The sequence below is a fragment of the Mustela nigripes genome, chromosome 1, assembly GCF_022355385.1.
Source record: "Mustela nigripes isolate SB6536 chromosome 1, MUSNIG.SB6536, whole genome shotgun sequence".
In the NCBI taxonomy this organism is placed as follows: Eukaryota; Metazoa; Chordata; class Mammalia; order Carnivora; family Mustelidae; genus Mustela; species Mustela nigripes.
Window position 1 is genome coordinate 32,088,487 of NC_081557.1, and position 18,700 is coordinate 32,107,186.

Consider the following 18,700-nt stretch of genomic DNA (forward strand, 5'->3'; position numbering starts at 1 on the left):
ACCAATCATTCAACACACTGTTGACCCAATCTTCTAGCTGGTAATTGTAAATCACACATGTGGCAGCCCAGGCTGCGGTATGAACATTGTGGGAAATGAGGGTATAACCCAATGGGACAAGGTGACCCTGGAGAGCCTTCCATTAGTTGGTCCTGTGCAAAGGATCTAAAAACCTATAGACTATGGCCCTTGCTCTTTCGGAGACAGCCTCTGTCCATAAGCCATTCCCCTGATCAATTTAAACCACCTTTCACCTGGTTACAAATGAATAAATAATTATAATGTGAAAAAGTTATATGTCATAAAAATAACTATTCCCCATGGGGATGTAAATGAGAACTTAAGTATTATACTCATGGGACTAACATCTATACTTGCGGTCAAAACACCCATCCACCTATTTATTCTACCATGCTTTATTAGGCATGGATCTGGGCACTGGAAATAAAGTGATAATCAAGATATCCATCATCACTGCCATCATCGAACTTGAACCTGGAAGGAATGAACTCAGTGCACTTGTAAGTTTAAATGTGATAATGTGTTATAAAAAAAGAAATGTCAGATGCCATAGGACCAAATTTTTCTAGTGAGTGCAATTAGGTAAGTTTTCCTAGAGAAAATGATGTTGAAACAGCCAGTGCTGAGATCTGGCCTTACCAGGAGGACGTGGGGTATAGAGTGTCCCAGGCAGAGAGAAGAGAAAATGCCTTCCAAGTCTGTTGGGAGGGGCTGAAGGTGCTAGATTATATCCCACGCAGCAGGAGTGTTGGGGATAGGGAGGAGATGGAAGCTAAGGCTGGAGAAATTGCCAGGGGCAAGAAAAACAAAAGTGAAAATTTGCAGGCCAGGTCAAGGCACTTCGGTTTTGTGATTTTCTACTAAATTCAATGGGAAGCCATTGAGTGTTTTTAAACAGAAGACTGAAGGAATGCAGATCTATATTTCTATTCTTTTTTAAGATTTTCTTGTTTAAGTCATCTTTACACCCAGCATGGGGCTCATACTCACAATCCTGAGATCAAGAGTCATGTGATCTGCCAACTGAACCATCCAGGTGGCCCCAGTAGATCTGCGTTTTTATTTATTTGAGAGAGAGAGAAAGAAAGAGAGAGGTCCCAAGTAGGCAGAGAGGCCGGCAGAGAGAGAGAGGAGGAGGAAGCAGGCTCCCTGCTGAGCAGAGAGATAGGGGACTAAGAGTATCACATTTCCCACCAGATTGTATCTAAATTCTATAAATGTTGAAATTGGCTATTTCCTATTACAATCCCAAACAAGAGCAATCATCAATATTACATTTGTTCAATTAAATACTATCTACCAGGTGCAAGACAGATTTTTACAGGAGCAACGATGTGAAATCCATTATTCTACATATTAACAACTACAGCAGATCACAAAGTAAAAGAAAATTTTAAAAAGAGACTTTAATTGGGCCTCTTAAAATCACACCTATGATGAAACTCAGTAGTTTTGAATACTGGGGATGGACAAATAAAAGCTGAAAATGTAAAAAGTCGTAAGTCAATACTTATTAAAATTTGAGAGCATCCATGACCAAAACGATTCTGGAAATACTTACAGGAAATTAAATACGTACTTAAAGGGAAAGTTTTGGAAAATGCATGCAATATTATATAGCAAATTTAGTGTCACTTTAGAATGTTACCTTTAATACAAAATAGACTGCCTTGACAAACCAAAGAGAATTTACAAAACCATAAATATTATGCTCTGTCCCCTAATTCCAAAATATCCTCTGTGGACGGTAAACTTCTCAAGGGCAAAGTTGAGTTCTTATTTGCACTTTATCTCTAGATTCTGAAAAAAATCTTGGGTGAATTACTATATCTTTAAAAAGTTGAAATACACTTAGTCTGGGAGTTCACTTACACTTAGCTATACCTATTACTTAATACAATTGTCAGGAAAGTTAGGAATGAGGAAAAATCATAAACATTTTCAAGATGAAAATGTCTTAAGAACCATTCAATCTTCAGAGCTCATGGGATAAAAGGTACTTTGAATTCCTGACCAAGTCCAGATAATCTGGTCTCAACACTCAAAGGTTCTGAGTCTTTGTTTTTTGTCGGATATGCAGTCTTCTTCCTACAACATCTAATTCGTATAATTTAATGGCTGGATTATCTAATTTGTGACCAACCCAAATCCCTTTCCTGTCCTCATCCTCCCCAGGGGCCCTTTTCCTGTCCCTTTGTTTACTTTAATGAATCCATCCTCTTTTCTCCAGACCGGCAGAGTAAAGGAGATTCACCTCAGTCAGACATTGTCCTTCCTTCCCTCTCTTACCTCTTGCTTTCTCTCTCTTCCTCCTTTTTACCAATTTTTGTTCTTTATTTATATCAAAGTAGTACCTGTACATAATTGTAAATGCTCCAACAGTGCTCCAGAGCTTACGTAATAATCCTCAGTCACCTCCCCTCACATTCACTCCCTGCCCCCCCCCATTTACTCTCTAGATAGAACTATTTTCATATATATTTTTTTAATATATTTTCTAATTTATTTTTTATTTATTTTCAGCATAACAGTATTCATTATTTTTGCACCACACCCAGTGCTCCATGCAATCCGTGCCCTCTCTAATACCCACCACCTGGTTCCCCCAGCCTCCCACCCCCCTGGCCCCTTCAAAACCCTCAGACTGTTTTTCAGAGTCCATAGTCTCTCATGGTTCACCTCCCCTTCCAATTTCCCTCAACTCCCTTCTCCTCTCTAACTCCCCTGTCCTCCATGCTATTTGTTATGCTCTACAAATAAGTGAAACCATATGATAATTGACTCTCTCTTCTTGACTTATTTCACTCAGCATAATCTCTTCCAGTCCCGTCCATGTTGCTACAAAAGTTGGGTATTCGTCCTTTCTGGTGGAGGCATAATACTCCATAGTGTATATGGACCACATCTATATTTTTAAACAATTTCTTCTGGCATCTGTTAAATTTCTGTCATGGACAATGAAGGTTGACCCCTCTCGCTCAATGCTTCCCACCCATTCTCCTACGATAATTATATCACTATTTTTGATGTAATCACCATTACATGTTTGCTGTACTACAAGTGTGCAAATATAGTTCATTGTTGACTATGGTTCCACTGCCTTTATTGTACAGTTTTTCTTTTTCCTACAGCTAATAATTTCTTCTTTTTATTTATATAGCTCTCTGCATAGCTCTCATTATATTCTAAAACTCTCCCTCAGAATTATGAAACACCTCTAAATACTGTCCTCAAATGAATCAGGTGATCATCAGCTCCCTGGCTTCTCCTGGGCCTTGCGTCCACTTGCTTCTCTCTGTATCCTCTAGTTCTGCTGCCCCAGACTTCCCTTTGCTTCTCCCCTGGGTTGAATCCCTTATTTCTAGGACCCCATGTCTTCTTCCTTGTTTACTCCCTTTTAGTAAAGCATCTCCTTCTGAAGCTTCTTGAGAAAGGTTGGGAGGAAGGTTCTCACTGCTAAGAGTCCCTTTCTCATTTTGGAGAATCTTGCTCCATTGCAATGTCCTTTAGGGCAGAAGCCATGTGCTATTTTTCTTTTAATCTCCCAGGCTGTGCACCACCTTTCCCCTATAGTCAGTACTCGTCACAGACCCTGAATTCTCTAGGTCATTTAATTCTTTGCTAATTTATCATCATTCTGCCTTGTGTGCCTTACTTAACCAATGTAGCATTAGTGCACGGTGGCTGCCCACCCCACAAAACCACTGAATGAATAAATGCATAAATGAATAAAAATGTGCAGATAGAGCACGAGTTTGAGAGTTAGACAGACTTCTACTAAAATACGAGTTTTGTACTTTAGTTCTGAGACTAAGAAGTTTATTAACCATTGCTGAGATTCCATTCTCCCATTGTCAAAAGTAACTACTTCAATTTGTAAAATCAGTGATGATGCTAATGTACTTAGGGTTGAAATAGGGTATCTATAACTTACTTTCAAATCGTTGAGCTTCTCCCTCCCCCAAATACATGTATATACACAGAGAACAGATGAGGCAAAATGGTAACAATTAGGGAATGCCGGTAAAGGATATACAGGTGTTCACTGTACTTTCAACTTTTCTCTAAGTTTTACAAACTTAGAGATACAAAATCAAGAGGGAGAAAAAAGCACAGATATTTCAGAGAGTCTTTCTTAGAATTAAACCTGATAACGAAGTACTTAGAATTGTGCTTGGGACTACCAGATGCTCAATAAATGTTAATGTCCTTCATTCCCTGGAACTAATCCCAACCACCTGCAGTGGGCCCTCTCTGACTTCACAGTCCAGCTCCAGAAAATTCTCACTCAAATTTCGTCCAAATTGGTAAGCTGAAAAATGCCCCTCCCCACCAAATATCCATGTCAAATGCTTGGAACCTATGAATGTGACTTCATTTACTAAAAGGGTTTTTACAAATGTAATCAAGTTATGAACCCTGAGATGAGATCATTTTGGATTATCTGGGTGGACCTTAAATCCAATGACAAGTCTCCTTATAAGAGATACACTAAGGAAAAAGTCAGAAGAGAAGGAGGCAATATAAAGACAGAGGCAGAGACTGGAGGGAGGTGGCCACAAGCCATTGAGCCAAGGCACGTTGACAGCTACTGGAAGCTGGAAGAGGCAAAGAATGGGTCTTCCCCTTAGAGCCCCTAGAGAGAGCACAGCTGTCCAGCACCTTGGGCTTGAACCTATGAGCCCCAGAACTGTGAGAGATATTTCTGTTATCTTGAGATTTAAGATGTTTATGGTCATCTGTTATGTAAGCCCTGGGAAATACATACACTCTCCCTGACCAAGTTCTCAACATGTGTTCCTATTTCAGGAGCCCAGCTCTTTGTGAGTGCCAATAGCCCTCACTCAGCAACTCGAGCCACATTTCTACCATCAGGGCCCTGTTCCCTACCACTGGCTCTCCTTTCTTTCTCTTCCGCTTCCCTGGCAACAACGCTTGTCAGCTGTCACCTGCAAGACTGCTCTGATGCCAGCTACCTGCTTGTCTCTCTTTGCACGGGACTTGATCTTCCTCTCTCTCAAGCCTCATGCTGTGAGGCCTAGTTCCCTGGCCCCTGGTGTCTATTTGTCGCTGATCTCACTAACCCCATCAATTACCATGCCCCAGATTTGACATCTTTAATATTCAAGAGTAATGAGCATAATAATATATGGTGAAAATAAAATCAGTCAGTGGTTGCCTTTGTGGGGGGTACAAAATAATGGGGAAGGGGTACAAGAGAACTTATTAAGAGTTATGGGAATGGTCTATGTATGGGTAGGAATCTGGTTTGCATGGATGTTGGCATTTGCCAAAAGTGATCAAACCCTAACACTTAATATCTGAGTACTTTGCTCATGTAAATATTCCTCAACCAAAAAAGGAAAAAGTTAAAAAGAAAAATAATAAACCTGCTGAAAATAAACAGACTTAGAAGAAAATGGAAGTCATTATTTACTTTAAGGTTCTCACCTTTGGCACTATCGACATTTGGGTTAGACGATGCACTGTAAAGCAGCATCCCTGGCCTCTAGTACTGTTTGCCAATAGCATTCTCCCAGTACCCATCCCCACCACCAAATGTACAACAACTAAAATTGTCTCCAGCCCTTGCCACATGTTCCCTGGACATTAAGAACCACTGGGTCAGTTAATATGTAGTACCTGACCAGTGCCATCCCACGCAGAGTGACTTGTGTTCAATATGATAAGCTTTGGAGGACCAACTGAGAGTGACCTCTAGAGGAGTCTTTGTCTGAAAGGGAAAGAAAATTGGTTGCCAGGGATGTAGGCATGATCTGATATTTCTGTGCTTTTTAGTTCCAGTCACAAAAAGAGAAAGCAGAAAGATGCCTATAGAATAAGAATATCCAAAATGGTGGTATAGTACCAATTACGTTAGTCGTCATTGTGGGGTGGTGATATAATACCAATGCTAACTGATATTTATATGTATTATATAATTTTTAGTTCTTTAAAAATCTACTAATTTCTCCCTAACAATATTCCTTTGAGAAAGTGAAATATTAATTTTTCTACTGTATAGACAATAAAATCAGGAGGTAAGAGTTAAGTGACTGCCCAAGGTCACAGGGAGTTAAAAGAACAGCTGGAGCCATGGTGTAACCCGTGATCTCATGGAGGCAGGATACAAATCAGAGGAAACTGTATGTCTAGGTGGAGATCAGAAATCAGTCCCTGAAGGGAACTGGCCTTGTAGGATCAAATCACTTATGTGAATAATGCATAGTAAAAACTAATAATTTTACTTTAGAAACTACAGCCATTGAGGATTTTCTTCTTCAGTATGATGTGTAGGAGCACACTTTGGGGGTGGGTGGGGATGTGTATGCGCTAAGGTGAGAGCAGCACCCAGCACAAAGGGAACCTCAGTGAACCCAGGAGAGTGTTTCCCTGCAATGCAAAACCCCATCATCAAGGCAGGACTCCTCATTTCTCAGAAACTTCACTGTGTTGTAATCACTATAAAGGCCTCATTGTCTCTTTCTTTATGTGGCCCAGGATACGTTTTAGGTAATATATGCACAACCTGTTTGCAGTGAATTAAATAGATTTCAGAGATGCAGAATTTCTGAACATGCTCTTCATAGGACCAGGACTTAGCCCCAGTATTCATCAGTAACACTCCTATTTGCCTGGTTAATTCCCCATTAACTGATAAACTTGCCTGAAACAATGACTTCTTCAAGAATTTCTCTACTTGGAAGTTCCCAAGGGCTGAAACTATATCTGGTCCAGCTTTAAACATGCCCCACAATTTGATGGTAGCCAATTTATTCAGTGATTGTCTCCTCCCCACAATCTCAACCCCGGGGTTCCACCCACACCAAAACCACCGCAAGCCCCTGAAGATGTTGAAGGGAATGAGAATTGGTTAACTTCTCTCTCTCAGTAGCTAGTATCATTTTATATGTAAAAATTTACCAAGGGGCAACTGCGTGGCTCAATTGGTTCAGCATCTGACTCTTGATTTCAGCTAAGGTCATTATCTCAGGCGGCTCACCCTGGAACCTGCTTGAGAATTCTCTCTCCCTCTCCCTCTGCTCCTGCCCCCACACTCTCATACTCTCTCTCGAATAAATAAATATTTTTTAAAAATTGCCAATACCCCTCTCTCAGAAGGAAGTATACCTTTTTTTTTTTTTAAAGATTTTTATTTATTTATTTGACAGACAGAGATCTCAAGTAGGCAGAGAGGCAGAGACAGAGGAGGAAGCAGGCTCCCCGCCGAGCAGAGAGCCCGATGCGGGGCTCGATCCCAGGACCCTGGGATCATGACCTGAGCTGAAGGCAGAGCCTTAACCCACTGAGCCACCCAGGTGCCCAGAAGTATACCTTTTGATTTGTATCAGGGAAATGCAAAATAAAAGAACAATGAGATGCCACTACACACCCATTAGAAAGAGCAAAATCTCCAACACTGGCAACGCCAAACACTGATACTCTGTGTTTGGCACATAGGAACTCTTCTACATTGCTGAGAGGGATGCCAAATAATGCAAAGCACTTAGGAAGGCAGTTTGGAGGTGTCTTGCCAAACTAAACGTACTCTTACAGTACAATCCAACTATTGTATTCTTTATAACTTACCCCTAAGGAGCTAAAAACCTACACAAGGATGTTTATAGCAGCTTTATACATAATTGCCCAAACCTGGAAACGACTAAGACATCCTTCAGTAGGTAAATGGAGAAATAAACTGTGGCACATGCAGATGATGGGGTATTGTTCAGTACCAAAACAGATGCGTTTTCAAGCCATGAAAAGACATGGAGGAACTTTAAAGCCTATTACTAAGTGAAAGAAGCCAATCTATATGATTTCAACTACAGGACATTCTAGAAAAGGCAAAACTTATGTAGACTGTAAGAAGATCAGTGTTTGCCAGGGATGTGTGGGGAGAGAGAGAAGTAGGGAGAGGATTTTTAGGGGAGTGAAAATACTCTGGATATTATGATGATGGAAATATATCATCATAAATTTGTCCAAGCCCAGAGAATGTGCAACACCAACAGTAAGTTAAGGTAAGCCGTAGATTTGAGGTAACTATGATATGTCAATGTAGGCTCATCCTTGGTAAAAAAAAAAAAAAAAAAAAAAAAAAAGCACAATTCTGGAAAGTAATGTTGATAATGGGCGAAAGTATGCGTATGTGGGAGCAGGGGGTATATGGGAAATCTCTTGTACTTTCTTTTCAATTTTGTTGTAAATCTAGAATTACTCTTAAAAAAAAAAAAGTCTCTTTTTAAAAAGAGGCTCACCCAGGACCTCCTGGGTGGCTCAGTCAATTGGGCACCCAACTCCTGATTTCAGCTCAGGTCATGATCTCAGGATTGTGAGATGGAGCCCTGGGTTGGGTTCCACGCTCGGCGAGGAGTCTGCATGAGACACTCTCTCCCTATTTTCCTCTACCCCTCCCCCGACTCATGTAATCTCTCTCTAAATAAATACATATTTTTTTTTAAGAAAGAGGTTCACCCTTGTTAATAGGAAATGGGACATGACAGATTCTATAGAAAGGAGGTCCTAGGCCGGGTGGAATTGTGTAGAACACCCTTCCCTCTCTGGTCTATTATTCTCTTGTTCCTTAATATTCCTAAGTAACAAAGGCATTTGCTAATTGACATCCTGGGTGTATTTAAGTGAAAAGAAAGTGAAAGAAATATTTGTTGAGTCTCTACCATAAGCATTTCTTTCATAGCAGGAAGTTTTCATGATAAAATTTAGAATTAATCATGCAATCAATTAGAAAATGGGATTTGTGGAAGCTGCAGAATTTTGAAAGAAGAAAAACTTGTGTTTTTCCTATCTTATTCCTATGATTTGGCACAATGTGAAGAATGAGTAAATAAAAGTGGGGTAATTGAGTAGTGTGAGAAAAAGGAGGACAAAAACAAAAGAGGCTGAGGAAAGGAGAGTGACTAAAAGAGAGGCAAAAGGCAAAGGAAAAGATTTTAAGATATTATTTATTTGAGAGAGAGAGAGCATGCGCACAGTGGGGAGGGGCAGAGGGAGAAGGAGAAGCAGGCTCCCCCAAAAGCAGGAAGCCGGATGCTGGGCCTTGATGCCCTGTGATCATGACCCGAGCCCAAGGCAGATGCTTAACCTGCTGAGCCACCCAGGTTCGCTGGAAAAGATTAATAATATTCAATTTTGTAATGAGCACTGGGTGTTGTACGTAAGTGTTAATCATGATATTGTATACCTGAAACTAATATTACACTGTATTTAACTAACTGGAATTTAAATAAAAGCTTTTTTTAAAAAGAAAAAAAAAAAGAGAATGGGATTTGTCCTGCTACTATTTTTAAAGTATTTCCATCGGGAACTTGTAGAAATAGCATTTTGAGCCAATATGGCTGCTTCATCTGAATGGCTTTGGTGCTTTATTTTTCACAACAATGGATGATGAGGGAATAAAGATAATAAGAATGAGTAAGAAATACTAAAGATAGTATCTGCCGTTCTATGAAAAGAAAGCTCTTTATTCTTGAGCAAAGGCTGGAAGTTATCAAAGCTAGATTTGCTAAGTACGGTTTATAGCAATATTTACAATTTCTTTTCTATCACTGAAAGGTCTGGAGGAAAAATAACTTTGATATTGAAAATCCGAAACTCAGAATCCTTTGCCCTCTTTCTTCCATTTCATTTTCATAATGCAGTTTCCTGAGATAAGAGCACTGACCCCACGGGCATACCCAGCATCACATACTGAACCAGGCTCTGCCGAGCAGGTACTTATTAAATAAACACGCTATGTCAAAACAGATCCTGAATGGCATGAGTTTTAAAAACCAAATGACTTTCTCTCTGGGATGCCACACAGACCTGAAATTCTTTCCCGAAATACCAGGAAAGGCGAGTAAGTCAAAATTGAACCCGTCTATATGTTTTCTGCAACTATGACGTCCTCCGATGAGAACTTGAACCCACTGGATATTTCACTTGGGGCAGACTGCCCGTTCCCCCTCGGAACCTGATGCTCCCATCTGAGCCAAGACCTAAGTCCCCCAAACCAAGCACAGGAAAAGGGCCCCAGAAGGAGGTGCTTCATCCTAGGAAGAGTTAAACTTCTTGCACAAATGAGCCTTCTTCCACTCCAACCCTTCTCCCTCCATAACACAGCTCTGGGAGCCCCAGAGGGGGCTTTGGCTGCTCTGACTTCTCACACACTCTTCTTTCAAATGAATTTAAACCTTTTCTTGTCCAAATCCCTACAGAAGGGGAAAAAAAAAAAAAAGTAACCACTCTGCAGTTTTTCTACTATTATGCAAATAAATTAATCAGGCAATGCTCCTGTGAGAATTAATTTATATTTGAATCCAATGAGGCCTGGATACTTGCTAACTGAACCCCCAGGCCAAAGCCCCAGCTAGGTAGCCCCTCATATTATTCCTTTGACGAAACGTGAACTGACATAAATACTATGGCCCCCTTTCAATCCGATTACCCCGTTACTTCACATCAATGGTACCCCAGCCATCAGATTCTGGCGTCTTTCCTTTCACCGACGCCAGGAACAACGGACCCCTCCTCCTTGATAAACAAGCACCCACGCTACCACCTCGTAGCCCCACTCTTAACCCATCATCCTCCCTCAATGGGCTCTATTCGACAAGGTATTTTATTTTGTTTGTAGGAATCAAGGACTGAAAAACAGTTCAAAATCAGGCCTGGCCGAGGCTGTTCTTTCAAAGCTGCCCTTTCACACAACTGCTAAGAGCCTCTGGAAATAACACCGCTGAAGTAGCCACCCTTTAATGGACGTCATTCCCTTGGGACGCGACCCCCCCACACACACACCCCAACCCACTTCATCTCCCTCCGTTAGGTCTTATGGGCTCTTTTTAAAACACACAAAAAACAAACAGCAGCACAGGTTTCCCTTGGCTTGCGTGACCTGAAGCTCAGTGAAAATGAACCTACATTTTAAACGATACCTTTGTAATAAACTCATGTTGACAACCACTAAATTCTTTCCGTTGCTCTGCATAGAAACATTAAAAAAAAAAAAAAAAGATTCATTTCGCTCCCCACCCCCCCCCCAAACTCTGCCCATTTAAAAAGCTTGTCTAAGTAATCCACCAGGTGGGGGGAAAGCTTTTCTATGTGGGCAGCTCAGTTTCTGGAGCCCCTACCTTGGTAATTAGATTAACAGGCAAATGTGAATAGCAGGGACCAAAACAGTCCCCACTCTTCATTCTTTATGCCATTTGTTGTACGTAACTGATAGCAAAATATCTTGAATGGTAGCAGAAAAAAAAATATGGATTTGTGAAAGGCTCTATGCTGAAAGTGGAAACAAGAGAGGAAGAACACAAAGCAAGCTTTATTTAAAAAAAAAAAAAAAATTCCAAGTAATAATAATGCTTTTTTTTTGAGAAAAGGGCAGAAGTTATATATGCTCATAAACTGGGGTTATTGGTATGTTTTCTAGCTTTGTAGTTTAATTATTTTAAATATTTCTGTGCCTCCTCTTAGTACAGTCTGAAACAGAGGACAGTGACCCTAGGGGCAATGCTTGTCTTTCTGAACCGATGAAGGCCAATATGTTCTGTAACCACAGTCCTCCAACAGGTTCTGAATCTGAGAAACCCTTTAAAACATATTCTAACTAAGTTGGTATACTAAGAAGCTATGCACTTTTTAGAAACAAAATAAAAATAAGAATTAAAACACATGAACACTTACTCAGTTAGCTGCAAAGAAAGTTATGGTTTTACCAAATACCCTTCATGCTTTTTTCAAAGCAACTTGCTTTCTTCTGTGCCAGAGGAGAACACCTTTGATTTCATATAAAGTAGACTTCCATATAAAGTAGACTTTGTTTTCATATAAAGTAGACTTTCATATAAAGTAGATACAGAGACACTGTGTTAATTTATTAGATTTGGTGGTGAATTGCCACTAAAAGTGACGCTCTCTTTTCTTCCCCTTAGTACTGGTGCCTTTGCCCAAACATCTGAAATTTGCTGCCTGGGATCTGCCAAGTGCAGGGTTAGTAGCTATTCAAGAATGTTGTTACATACCATATTCTTACTCAAAAAGAAATGTAACCACTTTATTCCTTTCCCTTGGCCTGGCTGTTCACTACTCATTCAACAAACATTCATCTAGTAACTCCCGATTACTAGCTGTGTCCATGGCAGCAAGCGCTCTTGCACTTAAAATGATCAATGTGGTAAAATCCTCACTCCGCATCCTTCCTCTACCTACAGTCTGGGGCCAAATGAATCTTCTGCTGCAAGCTCAGCCCTATTCAGTCCTGTCCCTTAACAGGAAACATCTAGGAGACTTCGTTCATGAGCTCAGGGGACTCAGCACTCAGTCACCCTCCTTGTGACACCCTTCTTCATGTGACAGAGGTTCCTAGGCTGCCCACGTTGACCCCTTGCCCCCGAAGTTCACATATTGACCCCAAGCTCAGTGCAGAGCCTGACATGGGGCTGGATCTTCTCATGACCCTGAGATCAGGACCTGAGCTGAAATCAAGAGTCAGACACTTAACCAACTGAACCACCCAGGTCCCTCTACACAGTACATTAGATGCAACTACCATCAGTGAGATTCAGCCTATGAACTGAAGTCTATTTGCCACCTTTAATCCATATGTTATCTCTTACTAACTAGAGGTTATCTCTTGCTAGAAATACTGTGTTCCCTATCACTGAAAGTGCTTAAGTAAGGCTAACATGAAAGGGATTTTATTTCTAATAGGCATGAGATTTCGCACCTATTAGAATAACCATGTGGCTGCATGAGACATGCACATCATATCTGCAACCCATAGCTCAAAACACGAGGCATGAGGAAGATGATTTTGGTGAATACCTTAGTCAGGTCAGGATAAATTCTCTGATAGCCCCAAAATCTTACAATAAAAGCTTACTTCTCATCTATGTCACAGTCCAATACAAGATCAGTGGCTCACCTCCAAGCCATGACTCAGGGTCCTGTATTCATTATGCACTGTACCTCTAACACTCCAACGTGGGACCTCTGTGTCCTAATGGAAGCAAAGAGAAATAGGATTCTGTATGAGAGACTCTATATGCCAAGCCTGGAAGGGAGGCACATTACTTCTGCCCACATTCTATTGCCCAGAACTGAGTCTATGGCTCCATCTAACTATGAGGAAATCTAGGAAATGCAGTATGTCCATAACAAAGGAGACAAATGGGTATCAGGGAACATTAGCAGTATCTGCAATAATCATTAAAAATTTTTATAAAACAGGGGCACCTGGATGGCTCAGTCAGTCAAGCATCTGACTCTTGAATTTTGGCTCAGGTCATGACCTCAGGGTTGTGAGATCAAGCCCCACATCTGACTCCGCATTGGGTGTGGAGTCTGCTTCAGACTCTTCCTCTCCTGCTGCCCCTCTCCCACCCCTGCTCATACTCTCTCTCTCTCTCTCTCTCTCTCTCTCAAAAGAACAAATGGGAGGAGGACACCAGGATGATACAGTTAGTTGAGCATCCAACTCTTGGTTTCTGTTCATGATCTCAAGGTCATGAGACTGAGCCCCGGACTGGTATCCACATTTAGCACGGAGTCTGCTTGAGATTTTCTTTTCCTCCCCTTCTGCCTCTCCCCACTATGATCTTTCTCTCTCAAATAAATAAATAAATAAATCTTAAAATAAAAAAATTATGAAATAGGAGCTAGACACTAGTAAGAGTAGCTACTAGAACTCAGCCATGGGTCTAACTTGGGTAGGGCACATTTCATGCACTATGCTTCAACATGTAGTAACAGTGTCTGTTCTGTATCTAAAGTCACACCCATTTACCTTTGCTAATAGGGACCTTTGATCAGAAACCCAGTACCTACGTAATCTCTAGGAAAGTGACCCTTGATCTACTTAATGACAAAAAGCAATTCCATTTCCTTACCGATGACTGGCTTAGATGTGAGCGACTGGCACTATTCTGGCCAATGACACAGGAGTGTACATCTTCCAGGCAGGTTTCTGGAGAAGACTTCTTTTCCCTGCTGATAAAAGGAGAGCGAAGACAATAAACGGACTCTCTTTCTGTGTTGTCGTTTGCATGTGATGCATAGAGCTGGGGCAGCCAAAAGAAACTGTGAGGGAGCCAGCCACAGAAGACAGGTCAACATATTAAGGATAGCAGAGCAGAGACAGAAAGAACCCTGATTTAAAAAAAATTTTTTTTAATTTAATTGTTTTAAAATTAAAATTAAAATTTAAAAATCTTTTTTTGAAAGATTTTATTTATTAAAAAAAAGATTTTATTTATTTACTTTGTGAGAGAGAGAGAAAGAGTGGGTGCAGGAGTGGGCGGAGGGGCAGAGAGAAAGGGAGAAGCTCCCCGCGGAGCAGGGAGCCTGATATGGGGTGAGATCCCCTGAGATCATAACCTGAGCTGAAAGCAGATGCTTAATGGACAGAGCCACCCAGGTGCCCCAAGAACCTTGATTTTTGATGATATCAATGGGACAATGAATTAATGAACCCTGGTCCTTCTGGAATTCTTGTTTTAGGAAATAATAACTTCTCTTTGTAGTTTCTTCTATTTTTGATGGATGTTTTGCTAATGCAGCTGGAAGTATCCCGGCTGACAGATATATGCTAAGTCCTTTAGATATATGCTCTTCCAAAATGGAGCCACATCGACCTGTGGCTCATATACGTCTACCTCAGAGCAGGAAAAAACAGCTCCCCTAACTCTAGGGCCCTTGCCTGCAAAGAATTCTCTTTTAAAAAAAATCTAACACCTACTTTTATGAATGAAGTAGGTGTTTGAAGTAAGTACCACTTGTATTTCTTAATGTTATTGTGAAGATCAAATGACTTCAAGAAGCACTTGGAATAGTACCTGAAATTTGTTAAAAGCTAAATATATACTCATATCATTATTACTCATAGTAGTAGAGGTAGAACTTTCAGTTTTTACAAACTAAGGTAAATTTTAACAGTTGCTAAATGCCCTCCAAATGTCAGTTTGGCCTATGAGTGTAATGACTTCTTCATCCCCCTGGTACTTCAAAGGAAAAGAAGAGGGCTCCTGACCTAGAATTTAAACCACAGATTCAATCTGATAAGCTGAAAAATCCCAAAACTTTCCTCAGAGGTTGGTTCTGAGTCAGTACAGAATAAGGGTTTATGCACATAGGTCCTTGGGTCAGAATGAGTTCCAAGCCTTAGCTCTGGTATTTGCTGTGCATTAGGATTCAATCAGAGAAGTAGAACCAAGGAGCAATACACCATATATATCAGATACGTTTCCATATCAGGCTGGAAGCTACAAACACAAGCTGGAACCCCACAAGAACAGACTGGAACCCCTGTCAGTCCCTGCTATGTCTGACCTTGTGCATGTGGGTGTCCTGCACAAGCCAGTGCCCTCCTCCAGGGAGGAGGTCCTGGCTCCTGGCTCAGAAGTCAAACAACCTGGGGACGCTGGAGTCCCCATGTCCAGCTGCCGCCTCACAAAGAGGTGAGCCCGCTGACCCACTTACAAGATGGCTACTGCTCTCCTTCCGCCCTCCAGATCTCTCAAGACTGTGGTGGCCCATTCCCACAGGAACTAGGTGGCAAAGGGAATTCTAAAAAAAGGAGGTTAACCTGCCAGGCTGATACAACGCAAAGCCAACATACTTAACGTTATTAAATTTCTCTAAGTTTCTGTGTCTTCTTCTGTAGATCAGGGAGGATAATAATATTAGGATCCACCTCATAAGGCTGGATAAGATTGAAGATTATTTTAAATAATGCATGGAAAATACTTAATACAGTACTAGGCATAGAATAAGTTCTCAAAAAAGCAAGCTGTGATTATCATGTGTTGTTGTCATTGTTGTTTCATTAAATATCCTACCCTGATATTTAAAAGAAAATCAGGCATAGGATTAGGATATTTAGTTTCCTGAAAAGAAAAGGCACTGATACACACACACACATACACACGCACATATATATATTATGTATGTATGTATATATACATACATAAATAAATAAATATTGGCCAGTTACTGTTCTGGAAAGCAACATTTTTCAGCCTCTTAGGGTAAGTATTATATCTATTTTACATGAGGCACTTGAAAAAACTAAGGATAGAAAGATTAGGTAGCTGGACTCAAGCTAGTAAAGTGGTAACCGGTGCTCTCTCATTCTCTCTCTTTCTCTCTTTCTCTATGTAGAAATCCAAGAAAAAAGAAGTATAGGGTCATCAAAACCAAGTAATGAGAAAGCAGCTTTTAAACTGCAATCTGAAGGATGATCAGGAGTTAGTGAAACAAAGCAAACAAATCAAGCAAAGAGAAAAATACGTGTAAACGTACACTAACAAGAAAGGGCCTGGCATCCTAGAGGAGGGAGGAGAATGGGGAGGCAAAGCTGTGGTAGAGGCAGGGAGAGCAGCTGGGAGGGAACCATCCCTACTTCCTGGAATGGGAAGATCCAGGATGGCACAAGCTGTGTCTGTCTGGTTCATGCCAGTATTCCCAGATCTGGAATCATTCCTGAGGGGACATGGGAGAACCTCAGGAAAGGTTTGTTAACTTAAGGAAGGACAGGGTGAAAAGATATGAGTTATATATTAAAGTCTCTAGTTGCTACAAAGTATGCAATAAAGTTGCTATAAAGTATCCTCCCTCTCTGGCTCCTTCCAGTAATACAGAACTGGCTGCTTATTTCCTTTCTCTTGGCAGCCCTTCAAATCCTTGAATATGGCAGTCATATCTTTGTTGTCTCCATTCCCCAGGCCAACAGCCTCAGCTTCTTGGCATCAGTTTCCCACATTGAGAAATTCCAGTCAATGCTGTCCAAAGAACTTCTGCAATATTCCAGTCAATGCTGTCCAAAGAACTTCTGCAATAATGGAAATGTTCTATACCGGTACCATCCAATATGGCAGCCACGAGTCCCATGTGGCTATTGAGCATTTGAATTGTGGCTAATGTGACTGGGGAACTATACTTTAAATTTTATTTATATTTAAGCTTTTATTTAAATTATTTCAATTTTATTTAACTAATTTCTATTTGAACAGTCCCATGTGGCGAGTGGCTACTGAATTGGGCACTGCAGTTCTAGCTCTATACACTGACTCTTCTTCTGATAAGATGGACATCTCTGCATTTTCTCTGAGCGTCCCATTTTCTTTACCTTCCTTTTCACCGGAATTAACCAATTCTGATACCCTGTGCTGGGCTTCTATCTCATGTCAGCTGATTAAGTACCCAGGGCTTAAAGATGAGCTGGAACCCCTTTTTTGATAAATACCGGTTATCAGAGTAGCAACTTTTTGCTTCCTGGGTCACATAATTTCTCTTAGTGATGAGTTCATTAAAATACCTATTTATACACATAGTTTCTATCTAAGAACCCAAGTGAGGGTTGGGTAAGGATCTGCCAGTGCCTTCATCAATTATATTATAAATATTACACATTTATTTCATCTAATGCAGTGAGACCAGCAGTTAGTGTTTATATGTTGCCTATGCTATGAAATCGGCTCTCTGCTAAACATATTTGGTCAACTAAGCATAGTCACTGGGAATATCCACTGATGGCCAAAACACCAACTGAATCATCCAAATCAGCAAAGAGGACTGGTCCAGGGGATACAAATGAAGATTACACAGTCGTCTGACAAACTCTGGAGCTTTTCAATCTAACTATTGTCTAGAGAACCAAATAGTATAAAAAGAAGAACTATTAATGATAAAACTTTAGAAGAGGTTAGAAGAGAGATCAGTGAATCAAATACACCAAACTTTAAAGCAGGAAAGGTCCTTCTAGGTGAGACAGGAGAGTGCTCCCAGAATTTGAAGGATATATCACTACGTACATAGTCTCTGAACACACACCAGATGCCAGGCACCAGGACACAGTGTCAAAGGATATGGTGCCCACCCTCAATGGGTCTACGGTGTACAGGGGAAACAGACATGTAAATTATTCCAATAGGTACAGTTGCCAGATTTAGCAAACAGAAGTACAGAATATCCTGTTAAATTAAAATTTCTGATAAACAGTTAATAGCTTTTTTAGTATAGGTACATCCCACACAATACTGGGGACATACTTACATGAAAAATAATATTTATTTGTTTGAAATTCAAATGTAACTGTGCATTCAGTATTCGATCTGGTGACTCTAAATATAAATATAATGATTAAAGGGGGTATTAGGTACTACAAGAAAATATCCAGGAGGTGCAGACCTCAGAGGCCAAGTCAAAGAAGCATTACGGAGAAGGTAAGTCTTAAGCCAAATTTTTCCAAGGAGCAGAAGTCAGCCAGGCAAAGAGTATAGGAGCAGTTTGCACAAAGTCACCGGGGTTTGAGAAGGCAGGGCACACTTGGGGAAAAGCAAGGAGCTCAACAGGGATAGAATAAATGATAAATAAATAAACTAAGAGAAAAGCCTAAGTCAGAATAACATCACAGGCTGAGGGATAAAGGGAGAAAAGAGAGCTCCTAAACACAGCAAGAAACAGTCTGAAAAAGAAAAAGAAAACCCTGAGACCAAGAAGGAGAGAGAAGTGCAGAGACACGTGCTGCAGGCAGGCCAAGGAAGAAAAGATCATTGACTAGGCCCACAGGGATGACATCAGTGACACTGACCAAAGCCATTCCAGTAGAATGTGATGGCGCCAGGTTGAGAAAGCTCATGGAGGTGGCAAGAATAAGAGAACCCAAGGGCAGACA

At 40.7% G+C, this 18,700-nt stretch overlaps 1 long non-coding RNA gene across 2 annotated transcripts in view; it reads right to left on the minus strand.

Annotated features, from left to right (window-relative positions):
• LOC132010776 (uncharacterized) overlaps positions 1 to 18,700 on the minus strand; it is a 155,797-nt gene that overhangs the window by 133,719 nt on the left and 3,378 nt on the right. For both annotated transcript variants that reach the window (XR_009402284.1, XR_009402285.1), the window contains exons 3-4: positions 13,917 to 14,016; positions 12,953 to 13,027 (exon numbers count right to left, since the gene is read on the minus strand). This is a non-coding gene — a long non-coding RNA (uncharacterized LOC132010776). The remainder of the gene's footprint in view (positions 1 to 12,952; positions 13,028 to 13,916; positions 14,017 to 18,700) is intronic.